Source organism: Microcaecilia unicolor, chromosome 11 (assembly GCF_901765095.1).
Source record: "Microcaecilia unicolor chromosome 11, aMicUni1.1, whole genome shotgun sequence".
NCBI classification, from domain to species: domain Eukaryota; kingdom Metazoa; phylum Chordata; class Amphibia; order Gymnophiona; family Siphonopidae; genus Microcaecilia; species Microcaecilia unicolor.
In genome coordinates this window covers 181,439,858-181,458,303 of record NC_044041.1, presented here as the reverse complement: position 1 = coordinate 181,458,303, position 18,446 = coordinate 181,439,858, and the positions used below count along the sequence as shown (strand labels likewise).

The 18,446-nt window shown below is 45.9% G+C and overlaps 1 protein-coding gene across 1 annotated transcript in view; it reads left to right on the top strand.

The window, feature by feature from the left end:
* Positions 1-2,059: 2,059 nt before the first annotated feature.
* Positions 2,060-18,446, top strand: part of LOC115479816 (serine/threonine-protein kinase PAK 4-like) — a 309,742-nt gene continuing 293,355 nt past the window's right edge. Inside the window, exon 1 of the mRNA XM_030218033.1 lies at positions 2,060-2,100. The gene's annotated coding sequence lies outside the window, so the exon portion shown is untranslated. The remainder of the gene's footprint in view (positions 2,101-18,446) is intronic.

Below are 18,446 nucleotides of genomic sequence, written 5' to 3'. Positions count from 1 at the left end.
GAGTACAGAGGTCTACCAATACCACCCCCGATGAGGCCCAAGATCACGGTCACCTGGTGCAAAGTGCAGCCTGGAGACCAGCCCGCAGTCCTGGAGTTCAATGCTGTGCTTAGCTATGACAGCATGGAGGGAGACCTGTTGATGCGGGACACGGGGTCACTGGGCAGGCACCGGCATCATCATACTGCACTGCAGAATTGACCGCGAGGCACGAGCTAGGAGATGGCGGATCCTGAGGTGCGCGCCGCGGCCACGTCATCCGCCGAAGTAGGTCCAGGTTGGCCCGCCCCGATTCCCAACGCCGACGGACTCCCAGCCAATAAAGATAGACTCAGAGGCGCTGCGGGAGAGCTGCTGCTTGTTTGCTGGACTGACTCCCGGAGGCTGCCTTCCACGTCTGCAAACTTTGCATGTGATGTGACTGCAGCTGTGATTGGCGGTCACAGAAACTGGGTGGGCCTTAGCTAAGTTTGGGTGGGCCCAGGCCCACCCAGGCCCACCCGTAGCTACGCCCCTGTTCAGAAGGCTGGAAAAAAAAAAAAGTCTCATCTGTTTTTGGAAGATTGTTAGAATTGAGTGGAGTGGCCTAGTGGTTAGGGTGGTGGACTTTGGTCCTGAGGAACTGAGTTTGATTCTCACTTCTTGCAGCTCTTTGTGACTCTGGGCAAGTCACTTAACCCTCCATTGCCCCATGTAAGCAGCATTGAGCCTGCCATGAGTGGGGTACTTGTAACAAAAAATAAAAATACAGTTACGTTAAGTAATACAATAATGTATTGTAAGCCACATTGAGCCTGCAAAGATGTTGGAAAATGTGGGATACAAATGCAATAAATAAATGTATTAGACTCGTGTAACCGTTGTGGGTCTATTGAGTATAAGTAAGCATGCACAATGCAGGTGTCTAGAAGATACTTAGCAGGCTTGTGATGCCCTTTACTGAACGCACTGAAGCCTCATTGCAAATGGCGGCCCTGGACAGTGTTGCCAGGTGAAAACCTCCCAATTGGGCGGTTTTCTGCAACCCACCGCGGGAAATTTTTGCCCACGGTGGGTTGCGGTTTTTTGGGCTTCTTTTGGGTCTTTTGGGCGGTTTTTAAAGCGTTTTTTTTTTGGCCGCAGGGGGCGGGGCAGTGTTGCCAGGTGGAAAATTTTTTTCCCACCCAATCCAGCATAAAACCCGCCCAAACTCAAACCCCGCCCCTGACACCCCCACCCCCGCCGTCATCAACCCCGCCCCCACCATCACCGGCCCCGCCTCCCCCATCATTGGCCCCGCCTCCCATGTCACTAACCCCGCCCAAATCGTCACTAACCCCGCCCCCCGCGGCCGAAAAAGCCGCCCAAAAAACAGCCCAAAAAACCGCAACCCGCCGCGGGCAAAAATTTCCCGCGGCAGGTTGCGGAAAACCGCCCAATTGGGCGGGAAAACCGCCCATCTGGCAACCCTGGGGCGGGGTTAGTGACGTTTTGGGCGGGGCTGATGATGGCAGGGCGGGGGTGTCAGGGGCGGGGTTTGACTTTGGCCGGGTTTTGGGCTGGATTTGGGCTCGTTTGGGTGGGAAAAAATTTTTCCACCTGGCAACCCTGGCCCTGGACCAGAGCTCTCTGCTTAGAAATTTCCAAAGACCAGTCCTGCGCCACTTCCTACCAGAAAACCCCAAGTCGGGGCCATCAATGAGCTCTTAAGTCGCCCCCGATATAACAACATCAAATGCGCTGAGAGGCAAAGCAGAAGCCAACAGCCATAGACAACACCCTACCCCCACCTCCCGTATGCCTATCGCTCCTCACCCCTCCCTTTCAACCTTCTTTATGGAAGCCATTAGTGAGGTCCTGCCCTGGAGCGTGCCTTCCCCGGAGTCCCGCCTCCCTGTGACGTAACGACTTTCGGACACCCTGACCCAACCTCCTTGCTCCCTCCCTCCACCTTTCCTACCGGAAACAGGAAATAGTCTTAGAGAGGGGCGGGACCCGGCTGAAGGAAAGGCGTTGCGTCAGAGGGGGGCGGGGTGGAGACGGGGGAAATTGCAGTGCCGGTCGCGGGACGACCTGTCTGAAGTGTTGCAGCTCCCTGTGGCTTTATAGACAAGTTTGAAGGTAGGATGTGGGGACGGGTAGCTTGAGGACGAGGGAGAGATCAGATACCGGGCCACTGCAGGGGAGGGGGAGGGGGTTCCCGAATGCATGTGACTTGGTATCTCGGAAAAATACCCCAGGGAACCAAGAAGGTCTCTCAGTACCTCTTGTGAGGTGACAGGTGCTGCCATTTTCTAAGATGGCAGCAGACTTCCCAACTTTAAAGGTACACAGGGGGGTCTGGGGAGGTCCAGGGAGGGTGAGGGGTCCTCTTCAGCCTTGCAGTGTTTGAGGAGGGTGCAGGTTCCCTGAACCACCAAGGAATTTCTTGGGAAGGGGGCAGCAGGGGCCAAGGGTCACTGGGAAACCAGGGAAATCTTTGGAGTGGGTATGGGGTCAGAGACCACCAGAGATTTTTTTTGTGGTTCGGGGGTGTCAGGAGCATTAGAGGAGTGGGGGGGGGGGGGGGGATGAATGAGAGGGTGCTAGTCCACCAGTAATTTTTGAGTCATTTAAGGTGGTGCTGCACTTCAGCTGACCCCTTTGCTCCCATGCTGAAGATGCAGCATTAAGAGTAAAAACTGCACTGAATTTTAGCACAGGTTTGTTTGTTTATTTTTAAACATTGGGAGCAATTACTTCGCTTGTGGTTTGCATGTTCATTGTGCTGTGCTTTAGTGGGGAGCAAGACTAGTATAGAAAAGTACTGACTAGATTGTTGTGCTAAAGCAAAGTATAGTTTACTGAATTGTCCATTCTGTTTCTGCTTTTCTTTGTTTTGCTGTTTTATGTCGGGAACAGCAACTATATAACCTTGCTACCTAAGCTTATGCAATGAAGTATCTAAATGCAGTAAAAGTCCAAAAATCTAGACTGCTCAGGGTTGGGGTCAGTCTGGATTTTTGGATTATCAGGCAGACACAGACAGTTTGAGTTTGACATGTTAACTTTGAATCAAAAGTGACATAGAAGATCTTACCAATTTGGCTAAAAGAAAGTGAGTGACTCTCAATGATGGGTGGTGCTAAAGAAGGAGAATTGGGGGGGGGGGGGGGGTTAAGAAAGTGATAAAATATTTTTCTTTCCAAAAGAAAATAAGTCACTAATTTAGAGGATTCAATATTGATCACAGAATTCAAGTCTTTTAAAATGATGTAATTCTTGCCTCCTTTTCACAGAATCAAAATAACCTTTTCACTTGGTCTAGTTAAAAGATTGGCTGGCCTTTAAAATCTCTCGCTCTTTTTTTTGATCTGGTACTTCCTCCTGCACTTTTGGGCTTCCGATCTAATGTAGGGCTATGCCTCCCTCCCAGGATGATCATGCGTCTTTTTCCCCACACCTGGCTCTGCTCACTTGCTCTCACCTGTTCCCTAAGTCTTCATGCTGTAGTGCCAGGCTGCCTCCGACATTCACCATGCCTTTCCCCTTTGACCTGTCTCACCCCCTCTGGCAATAGGAAGTTGCCTCAGAAGGGGCAGACGGGTCAGGGGAAAGGCACAATGAATTCCGAAGGCAGCCTGTAAGTAAGGCTGCCTCTGGCGCTACAGCATGAAGACTTTGGGAACAGGTGAGAGCAAGCGGGCAGAGCCAGGTGTGGGGAAACAGACACCTGACTGTGCAGGGAGGTATAAACTTGGGAGGAAGTCCTCGTAGAGCAAGCAGGCAGGGCCAGGAAAGAAAGAGATACGCCACCGTGTTGGGAAGAGGATGGGAGGGAGTCCGCATTCTCGGGTGGTCTGAAACTCTCAATTTTTGGAGGTCTGGATTCTCGGGTGGTCCGGATTTCTGGCATCTGGATTTTTTTTACTGTAGCTGCCTTGGTGCTAGAGAACTTTTCCTTTACTAAACTGTGATAAAAAGTGGCCTTGATGGCGCCCTTACTTGGGTTTTTCCCACGAGCCAAGGCCATTTTTACTGCATATGTAAAATGGCCATTCCATTTCATGTATTAATGGCCATATGCTAATGTTACCCTTCCAGAGTTGCCACCAGCTGCAAGACTTAACTGATGGGAGGTGGGGCTAACAGGTGCAAAAGTTATAGTAAAGTGGGAATACCTGCACAGACGTGTGTGGCTGGAAGATCATCTGTCCACGGGGAACTACCGTTACAGGTAAGCAATTTTAATTTCTCCATGGACAGAGTGATCTTGCAGCCACACAAATGTTTTAGTGCAGTTTGTCTCATAGTAACATAGAAATGACGACAGATAAAGACCTATACGGTCCATCCAGTCTGCCCAACAAGATAAACTCATTTTATATGGTATGTGATACTATACCCGAGTTTTCTCAGGGCACAGACTGTAGAAGTCTGCCCAGTACTATACTGTTCTTGTACAAAGTTCTAAAGCTAACATCGAAGCCCCTTAAAATTTACACTCCAGCCCATCCCTATCTATTCAGTTACGATCAGGGCATAGACTGTAGAAGTCTGCCCAGCTCCTGTTTTGTTTCCCAATTACCGGCGTCACTACCCAATCTCTGCTAAGATTCCGTGGAATCATTCCTTCTATACAGGATTCCTTTGTGTTTATCCCATGAATGTTTGAATTCCATTACCGTTTTCATCTCCCCTACCTCCCGCGGGAGGGCATTCCACATATCCATCACCCTCTCCGTGAAAAAATGCTTCCTGACATTAGTCCTGAGTCTGCCCCCCTTAACCTCAATTGATGTCCTCTAGTTCTACCACCTTCCCGTCTCCGGAAAAGGTTCATTTGTGGATTAATACCTTTCAAATATTTGAACATTTGTATCATGCCACCCCGTCACCCCTTCTCAACTCAGTCCTTGGGGCATCCCCCAGCCAGTCAGGTTTTCAGGATATCCACAATGAATATGCATACTGAGGATGCAGTGCATGAAAATCTCTAATGCGTATTCATTGTGGATATCCTGAAATCCTGACTGGCTGAACGTGCTCAAAGGACTGGGTTAAAAGCACTGTTTTAGTGTGCCATCATAGTAGACCAGGGGTGTCCAACCTTAGTCCCTGAGGGCCACAACCCAATCGGGTTTTCAGGATTTTCACAATTTATTTATTTCCTGCATTTGTATTCCACATTTTCCCACCTATTTGCAGGCTCAATGTGGCTTACATTATGCCGCAATGGTGATCACCATTAACGGAGTAATAATACAGAGAGGTGCTACAATGACGATAAATGGAAATATCATAAGAATTAGTTGCAACATTAAGTAACGAATGAGTAGGAGAAATAGATGAGTAATTCATAACAGGTGTATAAGAATGGAACACAATAAAACGTTCAATAGCATTGATTTGAATTAAGTAATCAGATTGATGAAAACATGTTAGTTTGTTCTAATGCATTTTAGATATTAAGTCTTTTGTGATGGATTTTTGTTATAAGTCTCTTTGAATAGATTTGTTTTCAGTAGCTTCCAGAAGGTATGAATATGCATGAGATCTATTTGCATGCACCTCCATTGTATACAAATAGATCTTATGCATATTCATGGGGGAAATCATGAAAACCCAGCTGGTTGAGGGCCGAGGTTGGACACTGCTGTAGTAGACTCTTATTTTTTTTAATGCAGTTTTGATGTTGATAATTAGCATTAAACAAACCATCAGAAGGCGACTGTCTGATACTTATAAATGGCATGTCTTTTGAACCCTTGATCTCAGCAGGAAGGTTCTGGCCTTTGATAAGTAGTCAAAAAATATATTAAGTTAGTGAAGGGCTTCTCATCCCAATCCTCGAAATCCCAAGCCAGTCTGGTTTTCAAAATATCCTCAATGAATATGCATCAACCTACAACACAGGGTTACCACATAAGTACAATGATTATCAAAATGTATAACACATGAATCATTGAAATATTAGTAGTAACATATCTGAAATTTCTTTATTATCATATTAAACACCTTAATAAAAACACTTAATAGGACGACCGATCATACCAAATGTCAGGAAGTATTTTTTCACGGAGAGGGTGGTGGATGCTTGGAATGCCCTCCCGCGGGAGGTGGTGGAGATGAAAACGGTAACGGAATTCAAACATGCGTGGGATAAACATAAAGGAATCCTGTGCAGAAGGAAGGGATCCTCAGGAGCTTAGCCTAGAATGGGTGGCAGAGCCGGTGGTTGGGAGGCGGGGCTAGTGCTGGGCAGACTTATACGGTCTGTGCCAGAGCTGGTGGTGGGAGGCAGGGATAGTGCTGGGCAGACTTATATGGTCTGTGCCAGAGCTGGTGGTTGGGAGGCGGGGATAGGGCTGGCCAGACTTATACGGTCTGTGCACTGAAGAGGACAGTACAAATAAAAAAGTAGCACATATGAATTTATCTTCTTGGGTAGACTGGATGGACTGTGCAGGTCTTTTTCTGCCGTCATCTACTATGTTTATGACCCTATCCCCCCTGTTTTTTTTAAAGTTAACCATTCTGATAAATTGTCATTGTTTGAAAAACTAATCTTAAGATTGTAAGACAGTCCAACAAAAAATGAAAAAAATCGGTTTATGACGCAGTTCACAAACCCTACATCCCGGTCATCACAAATGCTCGTAAATCCAAAGTTGAATACAACTTTCAAAATGTTTTCATTTGTTTAAACTGTTATCACTTTATCTTTGTTTTATTGCACACGCTGGAAACTTCCAACACGGGGTTTTGTGATCCATGCTCCAAATGCTCTCAGTCTGATTAGCAGATTAGTCTCTTAGGGGCTCATTTTCAAAAGACAAAAACGTCTAAAAAGTGGCATAGAGCAGCGTTTGGACGTTTTTCTCACAAAAACATCCAAATCAGTATTTTTGAAACCTATTTTACAGACATGTATCTATGCTGTTCTTTTGCAGTGCATCCAAATCTCAAGGGGGCGTGTTGGGAGCATGTTAAGGACGGGATTTTGGCGTTTCTAAGACTTTGATGTTTTTCAGCCATAATGGAACAAACTAACTGTCCAGGACTAAAGCTAAGATGTTTTGAGCTAGACCTGTTTTTTTTTTTAATGAATAAGGCACTAAATGGTGCCCTAAATGACCAGATGACCACTGGAGGGAATCAGGAGTGACCCCTTCCCACCCCCCAAAAATGTGAATTAAAAAAAATTACTTACCAGCCTCTATGACAACCTAAGAAGTTAAAATCAGGTCTATTAGAGCAGCATGCTAGTCTTTGGGGTAGTGTAGTGGTTGGTGCAGTGCTCTATGGAGTGGGGGACCAAGGTCCCTATCTCCCTTTACCTGTCACACTTGTAGTGAAAACTGTGACCCCTCCCAAAGTCAGCAAAATCCTACTGTACCCACATATAGGTGCCCCCTTCACCCGCAAGGGCTATTGTAGTGGTGTACAATGGGTTTTAGATGGGTTTTGGAGTCTCGGGGGACAAGGTGAAATGTGTACCTAGAAGCATTTTTATGAAGTGCACAGCAGTGCCCTCTAGGGTGCCCCATTGCTTTCCTAGGATGTATGGGGGACCAGTTTACTAAAAATGCTGACTCTTCCTACATCCCAATGGCAAGAATCTGTACGCTTTGCACTTATTCATTTTTTTTTTCAAAAGTGGACCGAAAAACAAAACATCCAAAGTGCAAAACCTTGTTTGACATAGTATTTTTGAAAAAAAAAGAGACGTTTTTCTTTTTCAAAAATGACCTGCTTTCCTATTCGGAATTTGGACATTTTGTGCGAAACATCCAAAATCGGACTTCGACGTCATATCGAAAATGCCCCTCTTAGTTTCTACACGACTGCATGTTTCACCGAAATTTATCAGCATGGTTAACTTCGAAAAATAGGGGGGATAGGACCGTGCTATTATGCAGTTTTATTAAGGTGTGTAAAGAAATTTCAGATATGTTGTTAATAATAATATTTCAATGATTCATGTAATACACAATGAATATGCGCGAGATACATTTGCATGCACCACCTCCATTGTATTCAAATATATCTCATGCATATTCATTGTGGATATCTTGAAAACCAGAGTGGCTTTGGATTCCCCCAGAACTGGGTTGAGAAACCATGACCCAATAAAAGAGGTTTCATCTTACTGTTTTTTGCGTGTGGGGGATTTATTTCTGTGTCCTGGAATTCAGATGCGTAGTAAGTTTGTGTACACAAGGAGGAGGGGTTCAGGGGATGTGTATGTAGATATTCTTTTGATGTGCATTAAGGCTCCCCATGCATCACATTTGTTGATTCTATCCATCTGGTTGCTGTCTTGAAACCTACAGGTTTTTCAAAGGCAGTGTTTCACATTTGTTTGTCCTTTCTGGAATTGTATTTTTAACATATTGTCTGTATTTGTTATAGTAAAATAGGCAATGTTTATTTTTTGGTTCACAATTTAGATGTTTATATGTTTTTATTTGTATTTGTGTACACGCCTGAAGAAGACACTTTTAGTGCCGAAACATGGTACCGTGTAGAGTCATCTTTTATTAAAATCAACAGTTTACACTCGGCGTCTTTGGTCTGTATTGAACAGCCTGACTCCGTTCCCACTCTCTGACTCTGTGTGATTCCCCATGGGATATTGGTGTTCATTCCACTACTGTGGTTGTCCAGCGGTATTCTTTTGATCTGCATTTGTTGATTCTATCCATCTGGTTGCTGTCATCCTTCACTGTTCTATCTGGGTAGATAAATGCAGTTTTGTCAGTTTGTCCTGGGGAGTCATTTTTGTTTTTTTTCCCCATAATGTCAGTTGGATTTGAATTTAATTATTCCTTTTTCTGAACTCAATCTTAAGGAAAGTACATTCAAGTAGAGTAGATATTTACCTGCTCTTGAGGCTTCTAATCTGATTAGTTTTTCTAATGTGTGCTAATGTTTCACATGTTAATGCAATTTTACACAAGTCCGACAAATATCAATAGGATCTATTTACTAATCAAATTAATCACATTAACGTTCAGTAAAATGTGTTTAACACACATTTCTAAATCTAGCCTAAAGTTTGTACCTGGGCCAATGCCTAATATCACCAGGGGTGTCAGTGGAAGAATCGGTATTTGACCCCTGCCTGGCTTCCCTGGTTGTAGCCTACTTTTCTAACCATGTGGCTATGCTGATTTCTGAGTTCTAGATGCTGCTGTCATCTTGTTGATGTCCCATTGTGATATTCCTAATGATAATTCGATTATCTCGCATAACTTGTACAATGTAACCCATAACCAATTTGTAACAACTGTATTCTCATTATTCATATCTTATTGTAAGCCACACTGAGCCCGCAAAGAGGTGGGAAAATGTGGGATACAAATGCAAACAATAAATAAATAAATAAAATCTTTCAGTTTTGTAGTCATCGTTTGGATGTTTGAGAGTCTTCAAAAAATATATATGCATCTTTAATACACAGCAGTAATTCAATAGGCGATGAAAATGTGCTTTTATTTTTAGTGTTCTGAATATTTTAGATTATCTGCAGATATGACTTCTTTTTTTTTTTTTTTTTAGCCAAGTGGAGGAGTGGCCTAGTGGTTAGGGTGGTGGACTTTGGTCCTGGGGGAACTGAGGAACTGAGTTCGATTCCCACTTCAGGCACAGGCAGCTCCTTGTGACTCAGGGCAAGTCACTTAACCCTCCATTGCCCCATGTAAGCCGCATTGAGCCTGCCATGAGTAGGAAAGCGCGGGGTACAAATGTAACAAAAATAAAATAGATACTATTGGAGATTCTACATGGAATGTTGCTATTCCACTAGCAACATTCCATGTAGAAGGCTGCGCAGGCTTCTGTTTCTGTGAGTCTGACGTCCTGCACGTATGTGCAGGACGTCAGACTCACAGAAGCAGAAGCCTGCGTAGCCACATTGGTGATCTGCAAGGGCTGACTTCTACATGGAATGTTTCTAGTGGGACTCTGGGCAAGTCACTTAACCCTCCATTGCCCCATGTAAGCCGCATTGAGCCTGCCATGAGTGGGAAAGCGCGGGGTACAAATGTAACAAAAAAAAAAAAAAATAATGATATGGGGTTTGTGTTTTGCAGCTGTTCCATGTGGTGCAAATTCTTATTAGATACTTTATAGTGTTTTAGTTTGTCAGAAAGGACCTTTTTTTTCTTTGGCTTGACAGTCCAGGACAGATGATAGTGGGATCTTGTGTGGATAAATAAATAAAGTGTTAACACATGGCTAGTTGCACTGCAGAGTCTCATGACAAATTAAAAAGCTTGATTTATCTCTGCTGTCATATAAAGCATTTTATTTTACAGGCCGCAGCTTCCTGGAGGTTTAGTTTTCTTGTTACGTGTTGTGCAGAGACAGGAATGGAAGGAGGAAGGCAGTAGGTTATGTTTATGTTTACATCCTATGCAAGAGCATAGTGTTTAAACAATGAAACCTGATTGACGGGACCACTAACCTTTTGCACTGAAGAGAGAGGTTATTTATTTTCATCTCGCTCTCTCTCTCTCTCTCTGAAATGGCCACTCAGGTGGTGTTTCACTTTATGATGCTTCTGCAGCTTTTCTCTGGTTCATTCAGCGCCTGGTTTCTGCAGTTCGTACCTGACCTTTGGTCATCGTATCCGTCCTCCAAGCAAGAGCGGATCAGTAAGAAAACTTTCGGCTCCATTTTAGAAAGGACGTAGAAGTTGGAATTGAAACGTCCAGATCAGAACATCTAAGTTTCACTAGTATTTTAGAACAGACTCTGCTGACGTAGAAGCTGCTCTAAAATATAGGAAAAATGGACTGTGTGCCTTCGATATAAACATCCATTTGAGAAAAGTAAAAAAAAAAAAAAAAGGTAGAAAACTTCAACAGGTTGAGAACCAGCATATAAACATATTTGTGCTGGGAAGAGAGGGGCTGTTGATGCCCCTGTATGGATCGTTGGTGGGGGCCCCACCTGGAGTATTGTGTTCGGGTTTGTGGGAAGAGTTGAAGCGGTGCAGAGAGGGGCTATGAGAGTGGTGTGGGATTTGCGTTGCAGGACGTGTGGGGAGGGACTTGCTGACCTGAACATGTATACTCTGCTTTTGACTCGTAACCACTCGCCTCCACCTACCCTCCTCTCTTCCTTCCCGTTCACATTAATTGATTTGATTTGCTTACTTTATTTATTTTTTTGTCTATTAGATTGTAAGCTCTTTGAGCAGGGACTGTCTTTTTCTATGTTTGTGCAGCGCTGCGTACGCCTTGTAGCTCTATAGAAATGCTAAATAGTAGTAGATATACACATTTCTTTGCCATTAGAACATAAATGCTAACACAGACTGGTATCCCTTGCCAGTTTTTTTGGGAGGGGGGGAGGGAACTACTAGGGGATTAAGGGGGCAACCTCCCCTAATCCCTCCAGAGCAGTGCTGCTCAATTGGAGCAGTTTGCCAAAACTTAAATGTGCTTAGTAGTAGCTGTAATTCCTTGTCACTTGCAGCAGATCAAGAACTGGTGGGTTAAGTCCGCCTACCAGCAGGTGGAGATAGAGATAAACATACTAAAGGCAGTGATGCCATACGGCCAGCCCCTTCCTCAGTTAGTATGTCTCTATCTCCAGCAGGTGGTGGACGGCTTTTTCTCCAGCTCCTGGATCCAAGGCTTCTGAGGGTGCTCCTGGGCCGGTGGCCAGTTTGAGCCGGGGGTGGCGGACTGGTGGTGTCCCCTTTGGCAGCATAAATTGCTGGGTCTCTGCTACACCTCAAGTTCCCTCTGAACAGGCTTTTGCTGTTCCTTTCCTTCCCTGTCTGTTCCTGCCTCCTCACTAAAAAAAAAAAAAAAAATGTATTTTTTTAAAAAAGAGAAACAGAGAAGCACAGGAGAGTGTGTTTTTTGCTTAGAGCAGTTTTGTGTTTCTGCTGTCCAAGTCCTCTTTTCTGTTGCCTGCTTGTCTGAGCCTGCCTCACATGTAGTCGGAGAGTTTTCTTCTTTGGCTCAGCTGTCAGTTCCCGCGCTTTCCCGGTCCGGGGTAAGTCCTGCAGGGTTCCTGTTCTTGAGCGGGTGATGGCAGCGGAGGCGGTTAAACGCTGTTCCCGATGTGGGAAACGGCATTCGGTGTTGGGCCTTTGCAGTGCTTTCCCGCCCAGATTCTGGCTATTCTCGCTCCATTTTGCGAGCGGTGGCGGAGCCGGCTCCGGTAGCAGTTTTGGGTAAAACTTCTGCTACACAGGTAGGGGAGTCAGGGGGGACGGCAGGCACGGTGGCTGGTGGTGTGGGGGCCTTGGCGGCGACCTCCATTGCGGGGGGAGGGATTTTTGCTGGAGTTTGTTTTGTTACTCCATCAGACGTTTTTGTTGAAAAGGGCCTTGCCCCCCTCCCCCCTCACGCGGCGGTGACAGCTTCGGCCATTGATCCTCTCAGGGGGTCTGGGAATAACCAAGAGTTTTTGGGTTTTTCCCCAGAGGATTTCTCCTCCCTTAAGAAGCCTAGGCTCTCTTTGGGGTCTGAGGAGGGGTCCTGCATACAGTCGCCTGCACCTCCCTCGGTGGTGGCTCTCTCGGAAAAGATGGGGATTGAGGACGCGGAGGACGGTGTCCTCGCTGACCAACCAGAGGATTCCTCCGCTGTGAGGATTTTCCATAAGGACGAGTTGTCCTCCTTTATCTCTCAGGTGCTAGAAGCTCTGAATATAGAGGACCCGGAGGTTGCAGCTTCTCAGGTGGTCAACCCCAAGATGGCTAGTACCGGACGGCCTTCTAAGGCCTTTCCGGTGCATGAAGCTATTGCAGAGTTGATTTTGGCCCAGTGGGCGGATCCGGATGGGGGATTGAAAGTGGCCAGGGCTATGGCCCGGCTGTATCCAGTTTCAGCGGATAGTTTGGAGAAGTTTGCTCTACCTAGGGTAGATGCTCTGGTGACGGTGGTCACTAAGAAGACTACTCTTCCAGTGGAAGGTGGTGTGGCACTCAAGGATATGCAGGACAGAAGGCTAGAGGCCTCTTTAAAATGTGCCTTTAACGCAGCAGATGAATCCAGGATCCCTCCCTGGTTCAGCCGACAGGTTTTTCATTTTCCGCGCAGTGTGGCTATTTTTTCCTTCCGGTTTCTCTTTTGCAGAGTTCAGACAGATATGGGAATACGGAAGGGATTCCGATTTCTTGATCAAGTTGCAGTTATTTCGAAGTTCTGAGTTGGTTCTCTGTTTTTGATCGTGAGGATGGTTTCTTGTTGTTGGTTTCATATTTTTGTCCTTGGTAAATGCTTACGAATGACATACTAACTGAGGAAGGGGCTGGCCGTCTGGCATTTAGTTGTTTATCTCTATCGCCATCTTCTGGTAGGCAGACTTAACCCACGAGTTCCTGGATTCATCTGCTGCGTTAAAGGAAAGAAAATTATCAGGTAAGACATAATTTTACCATCTGCATTAGACATCCGCTAATATATTAATAATAGTGGGTGGAAAAAGCCTCAAAGAGCTCCAGGTAAAGTGTTGTTTTCAATTCTGTATTAATTTATTTACTTTTATATGTTTTTAAATATTCATTATTTGTATTGTTTTTCTTTTACTTTGTAAGTTCTCTTTTATGTCAAATTGTACATGTCTCAATCATTTATTGTTTTTAGCCTCATGCATTTTAACTTGATGTATTTTATTAATATGTTTGTATGAATACTTGTTGCAGGCTTGGCCTTATGTATTTTAGTAATATGTCCGTATATTTACACTCCTGAGGCAGGCATTTTTGCCAAAATATGGTGCCAAATCGATTAGTGAGCTTTTTATTAATAAATTCTATATTTGACATTCATCGAACCCCCCCCCCCCCCCCCCATGCTGTCTACACTACTCCCCTGTCTAGCCTTAAATTTTAATAAACATAAATGTGTGGGTCCCAATTCAGTAGTGGGCGCTAAGTGAGGAATGGCCTAGTGGTTAGAGCACCGTCTTGCAATCCAGAGGTGGTCGGTTCAAATCCCGCTGCTGCTCCTTGTGATCTTGGGCAAGTCACTTTACCCTCCATTGCCTCAGGTACAAACGTAGATTGTGAGCCTTCCTGGGACAGAGAAATATCCAGAGTACCTGAATGTAACTCACATTGAGATTCTACATGGAATGTTGCTACTATAGGAGATTCTACATGGAATGTTAATGTTGCTATTCCACTAGCAACATTCCATATAGAAGCCTGCCCTTGCAGATCAGCAATGCGGCCACGCAGGCTTCTGTTTCTGTGAGTCTGACGTCCTGCACGTACGTGCAGGACGTCAGACTCACAGAAACAGAAGCCTGCGCGGCCGCATTGCTGATCTGCAAGGGCAGGCTTCTATATGGAATGTTACTAGTAGAGGAGTAGCCTAGTGGTTAGTGCAGTGGAACATGGAATGTTGCTACTACCTGAGATTCTACACAGAATGTTGCTAGTGGAGGAGTGGCCTAGTGGTTAGAGCACCGTCTTGCAATCCAGAGGTGGTCGGTTCAAATCCCGCTGCTGCTCCTTGTGATCTTGGGCAAGTCACTTTACCCTCCATTGCCTCAGGTACAAACGTAGATTGTGAGCCTTCCTGGGACAGAGAAATATCCAGAGTACCTGAATGTAACTCACATTGAGATTCTACATGGAATGTTGCTACTATAGGAGATTCTACATGGAATGTTAATGTTGCTATTCCACTAGCAACATTCCATATAGAAGCCTGCCCTTGCAGATCAGCAATGCGGCCGCGCAGGCTTCTGTTTCTGTGAGTCTGACGTCCTGCACGTACGTGCAGGACGTCAGACTCACAGAAACAGAAGCCTGCGCGGCCGCATTGCTGATCTGCAAGGGCAGGCTTCTATATGGAATGTTACTAGTAGAGGAGTAGCCTAGTGGTTAGTGCAGTGGAACATGGAATGTTGCTACTACCTGAGATTCTACACAGAATGTTGCTAGTGGAGGAGTGGCCTAGTGGTTAGAGCACCGGTCTTGCAATCCAGAGGTGGTCGGTTCAAATCCCGCTGCTGCTCCTTGTGATCTTGGGCGAGTCACTTTACCCTCTATTGCCTCAGGTATAAACTTAGATTGTGAGCCCTCGTGAGACAGAGAAATATCCAGTGTACCTGAATGTAACTCACCTTGAGCTACTACTGAAAAAGGTGTGAGCAAAATCTAAATAAATAAGTAATGGCAATATCGTGTGTAGTTGCTGTTATAGAATACTACGGTAGCTTAAGTCTACGTTTTGCCACCTAACACTTGGCTTGAGTACTTGCACCAAGTCAAGGTCTGGTGCAAATATTCAAGCTGTTACCGAATAAAGATTTATCAAGATCTTGTATCCAACCTGACAAAGCACACAAAGATCTTGACAATTTTGACAGTGAAACCATTTCTTTCAGATTTTTGTTGTTTTTCGAAGGGAAAGGACCTCAGAAACCAACGCTGCAGATTCAATTGAAATTTTGTTGTCTGTCAGCGTTATTGTAGTTCAAGACTGACTCATCAGTCCAGAAAACCCTCCATGATTTTCTACTTTTTTAAAACTTTTTTTTCCAAATGTTTAACCTCACAAATGTTTATTTTTATAATAAAAACAGCTTGCACTTATCTTAAAAGATCTAACGGGTCCCGTTTCACCCCCATGTAAGGCTTCCTCAGGTATCTAAATAATCATAAGATCGTACAGCTTTCTCCGTATTTATGCTATAAATTCCACATCACTCATTGCCAAGTTCGCGCCCAAATACTGGCAGTTACGTGCATAACTAGCATTATTCTGTAACTTAGGGCCCTGTTTAATAAAGTACGTTAGTGTTTTTAGCGCATGCTAACCGTGTAGACGCCCATAGGAATATTATGGCTTAGTAAACAGGGCCCTTAGTGCTACTTGCTTGACACACCCTGATCCTCCCATGCCCCCCATGTCCATGCCCTCCCGCCTTGGAGTTCCATTCCATAGAAATTAGGTGCCAAGTTTATAGAATAGGGGTGTAAGTCATTTTTGTGCCTGACTACAAATTAGTGTCAATTAGTGCTTGTTGATTGCCAATTATAAGTACTTAATGCAAATTTAGTGCCAGCCAACTAATTTAGTTATGTGCACAAATGACCCTTTCACTCCCAGTTGCATGCCCTTTGTAGAATATGGGGGTTCAAGTGCCGTTTTATGCAGGGCTGCCGAGAGACTGGGCCGGGCCCGGGGCAAGGCTGCCCCTGGGGCTCTGCCCCTGCCGCCCTTGCCACCCCCCCAAGGTCGCCGCCGCCTCTCCACCCCCCCCCCGAAGTTGCCGCTGCTGCACCCCCCCTCCGTCCGCCACCGGGCCGGGCCCCTTGCATTGAAATCGCAGTCTCACCTCCGTGAAAGCAGTGCTGCAAGCAGCAGAATGCCTCCCTTCAGCCCTCCTTGTGTCCCGCCCTCGTGGAAGTTATATCAGATGAGGGCGGGACACAGGGAGGGAGGGAAGGAGGGCCGAAGGGAGGTGTTCTGCTGCAGGGAGCAGACGGTCGACGACAGAGGGCGGGTAGGACTGCAGCGCCAGGCCCCCCTTTGAGGCCCTGGCCTGGGGAATTTTGTCCCCCCTGCCCCCCCCCCCCTCTCGGCGGCTATGGTTTTATGCACGTCTCGAACGTGGACATCCCTTCTAAAATGCCTTGGGAATTCTTTATAAAAATACCTACTCTGCTCAGCAGATCCTTTAAGGCCTTTTCCTTGCTAACAGGATCTGGTCTGAACTCCTCTGAAAGCCAGATGTCTAAACCCGTAGAAATGAGTGTATATAAATATGCACATGTCTGGGTTAGTGGTCAGAGAGAATTTTCTGGTAAGCGGTTAGGGTCAAAATCAAGCGAGGAGCCCAATAGCACGAGGAGCGATTTATTGCTTTTTCTTGTAATTTGTTACCACCCATCCTTCACGTGTGCTGTGTGCAGTAAATGCAGACAAGAGCGTGAAGCAGCTGATGAATTCCAGAGTAGAAATAGCTTCCAGCACACTCAGATTTTCATGGTTTATGAACTTTATGGCACTAGGGATTCCTACCTCCTCTAGTAAGTTCTACATTTGGAACTCTTCTGCTCGCACGGGTTCTGGTGCAAATACCTCCAGATACCTCCACAGCTTAGGCTGTCGTACATGCTTCCTTGCTGCCTACTGCACTGGAATTCCCTGTTCTTGGTAGTAACGTAGTAAATGATGGCTGATAAAGACCTTCATGGTCCATCCAACCTACCTAACAAGTCGGCCAGTGCCACACCCACCATTCTTAGCAGGTTCCACTACTTCATGATTAAACGCTGGCATTACAAACAGGGCAGTCAGTGGTTATATTGGGAACGTTTTCTGCTTTTGGGATTACTTATTTTGAATTGCATCATTGGAACTGCTGAGATTCATGTCCTGTTGGTTTATGAACTGCATTTCTGAAGCTGTGGAGATTCCTGAACTGCATTATTAAAAACTACTTTTTCTAAACTGTTTGTTTTTGGGATTGCATTCTTGAAACCGCTGGGATAATATCCCTGGCGGATATCTCGGGAGCTGTGCTGGAATAGTACTGTTGACGTACCTCAGGTCGGAGGGTACACCTGGATGATTACAGGGAGTTGTACCTAAGTGGAATATCATATATAGGCCAGAGTTTTCCTGAGAGGAGCGGAGGGATCCTTCACAGGAGACAGACCATAGAAGCCTGCCCAGCACTGGCCTTACTTCCCAGCTACTGGAGTTGCTGTCAAAGCCCACTCCAGCCCATCCAGATCTGTTCTGCCATGTTCTGGGCACCAACCATAGCCTGCAATGACTTTACTTCCCAACTGCTGGAGTTGCCACCTAAGCACTGCTCGGATTTGTTTTGATTCCATCCCCTTTCTATATAGGGATCCTCTGTGTTTGTCCCACAGAAAAATGTTGTTTCCATCATCTCCACCACCCTCTCTCCAGGTCCAAGCAGATCTAGAACGAGCCCTTATAGCCAGGCCTGTGGAGTTAGTACACCAAACCTTTGACTCCGACTCTACTCCTGTATTTTTCTGACTCCTACTGATATTAGGCTTTAATGTTTTTGTTCTGGATCTAACGTACTGGGAAATACAACTTATATTTACTAGTACTTTAGATCTAGGATAAATATATCAAACATATAAAGGGCGAGTGACCGACTCACTCGCAAATGCGCAGTAGAGACTTCCCTCTCTGTCCCGCCCCCGCGTCTATACGTGATGACGAGGGCGGGACAGAGAGGGAAACTGCGCCGCCGAGGTTGATACCGCTCCCCCCACCCCCCGCCCACCCGAAGTCGCCGCTACCGTTACCCCCCCCCCCCCCCCCGGCCCTCTCTCCGCTACTAAACTTACACATCCATTCGCCGGAACGCAGCACGCACATTAGCTGAGCTGCCGTCGGCCTTCCTTCCCTGCCTGTGTCCCGCCCTCGCTGACGTTATGTCACAGGAGGGCGGGACACAGGCAGAGAAGGAAGGGCCGACGGCAGCTCAGCTGATGTGCGTGCTGCGTTCCGGCGAAT